Source organism: Cheilinus undulatus, linkage group 17 (assembly GCF_018320785.1).
Source record: "Cheilinus undulatus linkage group 17, ASM1832078v1, whole genome shotgun sequence".
Taxonomy (NCBI): domain Eukaryota; kingdom Metazoa; phylum Chordata; class Actinopteri; order Labriformes; family Labridae; genus Cheilinus; species Cheilinus undulatus.
Window position 1 is genome coordinate 17365586 of NC_054881.1, and position 5672 is coordinate 17371257.

Genomic DNA, 5672 nt, shown 5'->3' on the forward strand with positions numbered 1-5672 from the left:
ACATTCACCTTTTCTAAAACGCCGGGGGAGTTCAGCCCTGAAGCCAGGCACCATATGGCCGTCTCATACAGGATCCACCCTCGTCCTGACAATTAGGACCACGGGCTAAAACCCTGCCGGATCTGGAGCACCGCCAGATGAGAGGAGGACGGAGAGAAAGTGAGAGAGACGGAGAAAGAGAGCAACATGAAGACACATGAGTGGAGAGATCCAAGTGACAGAGAAATGTGGCGAGACAAGATGGAGGGAGCAAAGTGGGTGTAATTAGAACAACAACAGTATTAATACTTATAATAATACTAATAAAAAGAGTCAAAGTATAAGAGGAAAAAGTGACTAAGTGGGCTAAACAATGTTTAGCCAATTAAGCGTTGCAGAGGAATCCATGTGCACAATGAGCCATCCATGACTGAACGCAGAGACAGAGGCAGAGCTGCTTAATTACAGCCCGGAGAGGAGTGAGTCTTCATCAGAGCGGAAACACAGCGAGGGAGAGAGCAAGGGGGGGAGAGATTTTAGACCGAGGAAGGAAATAAGGGGGCAAAGAAGCATGTAAAGAAATATTAGATACCTGATTTTACATCAGAAGAGAGTTTGGTGCAAAAAAAAAACAACCCACACGTGTCACCTTTTCAATCGATGTTTTCTCCGATGTACCTGTGAAAAAGAGAAAATGAATCACACAAACAGTCACATACTCTCGTGAATAAACAGAGAGAAAGAGAAAACAATGAATTGTATTTGTGACACAAAACAACCCTGGAGATTATAAAAACATCTCACCTCAGAACAAAAATAACAGACACGGAAAAGTTAAAAAAAAAAAAAAAACACGTGTTCAGGTATGATTCAACAGGATCTACAAGTGATCAAATTTAATAAATGAAAACAAGAAGTCAAAGTGCATTTGGAAGCTCTGAATAAAAAGAAATTCACTCTTCAGAGACGTAAAAATGGTGCATTACCACCAAACTGGTAACTACACCTCCACAGCTTGATGACTTTTGCTTCTGCTAATAAAGAATTGTTTTGGCGTGAAAGGGTCCGTCTGCCCTAAGTTCAGCCTCACAGGCTCATTTTAACATACCCCTCTAGATTTGCGTATGCAGTAGAGGTGTTTTCTGATCTGTTTTCACTCATTTATTAAATGTACAGTGTAAAATACCACCAGGTGGCCAAAAATAAAACAATTACAGAAGATAACATTAAGGGCAACCTCTGTGGTTGAAAGTGAAACCATTGAGAAAGTGCAAAAATTGGCATTCCTTGAGTGTCTACTCCAGTGGTAAGAAGTTTGTAGTTAGACTGTAGTACAAAGACTCCTGTGTCTGGGAAGTCAAAAAGTATTCCTGGCTACCATTACACCATGAAGACAAAAGAACACTCCAAGCTGCTCAGAGAAAAAAACAAAACAAAACAAAAAAGTTTCCAAGGCACCGAACATCCCCCAGAGATCAGATAAATCCATCATCAAGAAATAGACTGGATATGCCCATGATCAGGCCATCCTCACAAACTGATGGACTAGTGAGAGAGGCCACCAAGACACCTATGACTACTCTGAAGGAGTTACAAGCTTCAGCAGCTTAGATGGGAGAGATCCTGCATACAACAGTTGTTGCCCTTTAGGGGTGAATGGCAAGGAGAAAGCCACTGTTGAAGACAACTCAGATCAAATCTTCAGTAGAGATCTCCAAAAGGCATGTGGGAGACTCCAGGGTCAAGTGGAAGAAAGTTCTTTGGTCTGCTGAGACAAAAATGGTGCTTTTTGGCCATCAGACAAGGCGCTATGTTTTGAAAACACACCATCCCCACGGTAGTGGCAGTATCATGCTGTGGGAATGCTTCTTAGCAGCTGGCCCTGGAAAACTTGCACGGATAGAGGGTAAAATAAATGTAGCAAAATATAGGAGTTTTGCGAAGAAGAATGGAGTAAAATTTCAGTGTCCACATCTGCAAGCCTGATTGAGACCTGTCCACAGACTCGGTGCTGTGAGTGCAGCCAAAGGTGCATCTACTAAATACTGTCTTGAGGAGGGTGAAGATTTATGCAGTCATTTGTTAGAGACTACATGTTTTTATTTAATTGACATTGCTTTGCAGAAATTTGTTTTCACTTCGACATTAGGAATGAATGTGGGCACCTGCTCTACCAACAGAGCTGAACTGGTGGCCAACCAGAACAATTTTAATAATTCACTGACAGCACTAATTCAAATGTCATTCATTTTAATTTTTCCTTTAGTAGTTCATATTTTTATTTACAAAAATATTTTTTTTAAAGAGCAAAAAGAATATTGCTCCACCACCGTTAAGAAACAGCTAATGCAAACAGTCAACACACACCACAGCTGGAACAAGACTCTCAGGATAAGTAATGAATAAAATCTGTATAAATAGCATGTCTACAACCACTTAAAGGCAATTTGAGCCCAGTCTAATGTTAGACATTAAATGCAGTATGTGCATGCATGCTACTTAAAGCGGTAAAATGAACAATAATGCACATTTACTCTGATGGTATGTGCCTCTCTGTCCACCTGATGTATATCACTGATATCACAGTCCAGTGACGAGGATGAGGAGAAACTTCTTCATTTATCTTCTGCTGTGTTGACTGGCACACATGTTTAGCCCGGGGTGACGGCGAGCAGGAAATATTTCTAAAAACAGGGCAATTCTGGAAAAATCACTGGCAGTGAAAACTCCCCCCCTCCCCTCCTTCTCTCTCCCCCCTCGATGTCTTTGGCTGGGTCATTGCATAATTTAGTAATCAACTAAATTAAGGTATGGAGGGATGAACTTGCAGCTCGTGAGCATTTGTGTCAAGTTCATCGACTTTTGCAGGAAAACTGCATCCAGGCAGCAGCCGCCGCACTTTAATGAATCTCAAACTGCCTCCGATTTTCATCTGCAGCAGCGACGAGGGAGGGAATTAGCCGAGGCCCCTGCACACAGACTCACTCACACAGGAAACAGGCACCATTTGGTGTTTATGTAAATGTGCAAAAACAAAATGGCTGACTGCCAAATCCTGTCAGTAAACAAAGCGGGTTTGAGTGCCAGGCAGAGAGCTGTTAAGGTGGACTGTCAGGATGGAGTCTGAGCCGGAGGTGGCCCCGGCGAGACTGAAACACCTTAAAGGAGTGTGCCGGTGACCATGTAAAACAGCCATTAACTTGTGATCGGATGCGGGAGTGCTGGTCTGCATCTCTAAAACAGGAACATTGTTTCTGGGCCTCCTGTATTTGGGGGATGGTTGGTTGTCATGACAGCTGAGCAGCCAATAACCATTCAGAGCAGAACAGCTGATCTGACCTAAATCAACCAGGAGGATCTGACTGAAGGTTTGATTAAATCATGAATCCAAAGGCAGAAAAGTCACTGTAATCTGCACTGTGATCACTCTCCCATAATCCCCTGCTCCTAGGGCCAACCAGTCCTTACATGGACATCCTACATTCCCGACCGTAGCTCTATCATTCTTGTGCTAAAAACTTCCCTATATAGCTTTTTCACAGTTATGTGACCATGTCCGAAAGTCAGATAGGAAGCTTGAAGAGAAGAATGCTAACTGGGAAAAACTGGGAAACAATTCTAGATTCACTGGGTCGATCCTTAAATGAAAAACTTCTCTACTTCTCCAACTTTAGATCGAGGTTTTCAAACCATGTCTGCTATCATTTCAAGGTAAGCGTTTTAACCCTACAAGCCCTTAGCTACTTTTTTCATCTCACCAGGATGAAATGATTGATGACCTTGGCCTTTAAGAATATTTGAGCTGCATCATTTCACTTTTCAAAAAAGAAAAGTTGTGGACCTACAAAAGAAAAAAGAAAAAAAAACAAAACACAATTGAGACTCAAATATAATTTTATTTGTGTCACATAATAAATAATAAAGAATACAGCTTTATGTTTTTTTGTGAAAACTTGGGGTCAAAAAGTGAAAAAATAATCATTATCTGACCAAAACTTTTCAAAATATTGGCATATTTACAAAAAAGCTTTGCCTTTTTGTGTTGGCTGTATTTTCTGTCTGTAGTGACAAAAAAGGCCATATCAAAGACTCTCTGTATCTCCTTTTTGCCATTATGGGGAGAGAAAGACACTCAGTTCTCAATTATTTTTTAAAGTGCTTTCATGAGGGAATGTTTTGCTTCTTTCTCAAAGATAGCCTCCCATAAGTCCTTGCCTCCTCCTTCAGAAACCTCAGTTAGAGATTTCTCTTCTTTGACATGCATAGAGAAATGTTTCAAAACATTTCAAATATCGACATATATACTAAAAAGCCTTGCCATTTTGTGTTGGCTGTATTTGTGCCATTCCTCAAAACAGTTCCTGTCTGTAGTGACAAAGAAGGCCACATCATGGGCTCTCTGTCTCTCCCTTACCATTATTAGCAGTTTTTGCCTCTGTTTTTGTTGCTTACATGGGGGAATGTTTTACCTCTGTTTCAAAGAACAACGCCTGTGCCGTTATGCAGCCCTAGAGCTTTCTCTTCTTTGACTATTTCATAGACAGATGTTTCCTCCTTCAACACAAAGATCAGAGTTATGATGAAAGGGGATGTAGCTCAGAGGTAGAGCGCATGCTTTGCATGTATGAGGGCCTGGGTTCAATCCCCAGCATCTCCAAATATATTAGTAGAAGAATTCAGAAGCCACTTCATTGGTCAGGGAATAACATAACACTTCAATATATCTGTGTATGTTCTCATTCATTCATATCATGATTATCCAACTCTTTATTAGAAGGGCTACTGGACTTACTTGAGGTTCCTGAAGACTGCTGCTTTCAGAGAGTTGTCAAGCTGGAGATACCATCTTAGAACGGAGGCAGCAGAGTAGGACACTACTTACCCCCCTACATACAATGCAGCCTCAAATGCCTTTTGACCTCAATCTCATGGGGGAATGTTTCGCCTATGCCTTAAAGATAGACACTTGCTATTGGACAAGGGGATGTAGCTCAGTGGTAGAGCGCATGCTTTGCATGTATGAGGTCCTGGGTTCAATCCCCAGCATCTCCAAATAGACATCCTTTAAGTATCAAGAAACTGCCTCAGGGTTGTGATGACCCCAACCCAAGGGGTAGGAATGGGATTGGTCCTTTGATAGTCCCTGCCTACTTCTTCAGAAACCGCAATTAGAGCGTTCTCTTTTTTTGACTTCCACAGAGAGATGTCTCGTTATGTAAGACAAAGGTTACAGTATTAGGCAAATGGGGATGTAGCTCAGTGGTAGAGCGCATGCTTCGCATGTATGAGGGCCTGGGTTCAATCCCCAGCATCTCCAAATTATATATAACAAAGTTCTGATGAATATTTGAACAATACATGTTAGTAATGGGACGGACTTCTTTACCCTTCATTAATGTGGACGCTCAAACTCTAATAATCCAGATAATATTCAGGCTCAGACCATAGACCGTAATAAATACTGGGCTAACCCTGAGTGATTCAGCCTTATGGTTACTGAAGGGGCTTTTGAAGTTGACAGCCGCCATGTTGAAAACACTGTCACAAATTAACTTTGGATCAACCTATCAACAAGACAAAGAGATGGAGCTGAGGCAGGCCTAAAGCCTCCAGACAAAAAGCTAACTTTTGCTTGGTTGCAGTCACATCATGCAGGGCCCTAATCATGCACAACTGGTACCCTTCTCAAAGCC

At 41.7% G+C, this 5672-nt stretch overlaps 3 non-coding genes across 3 annotated transcripts; all 3 read left to right on the forward strand.

The window, feature by feature from the left end:
• Nucleotides 1-4564: 4564 nt before the first annotated feature.
• On the forward strand, nt 4565-4636 carry trnaa-ugc. Its single transcript has one exon. It is a non-coding gene; the product is annotated as a tRNA-Ala (tRNA).
• A 323-nt stretch (nt 4637-4959) lies between these two features.
• Nucleotides 4960-5031, forward strand: trnaa-ugc. The gene has a single exon. It is a non-coding gene; the product is annotated as a tRNA-Ala (tRNA).
• A 193-nt stretch (nt 5032-5224) lies between these two features.
• Nucleotides 5225-5296, forward strand: trnaa-cgc. The gene has a single exon. It is a non-coding gene; the product is annotated as a tRNA-Ala (tRNA).
• Nucleotides 5297-5672: the final 376 nt, after the last annotated feature.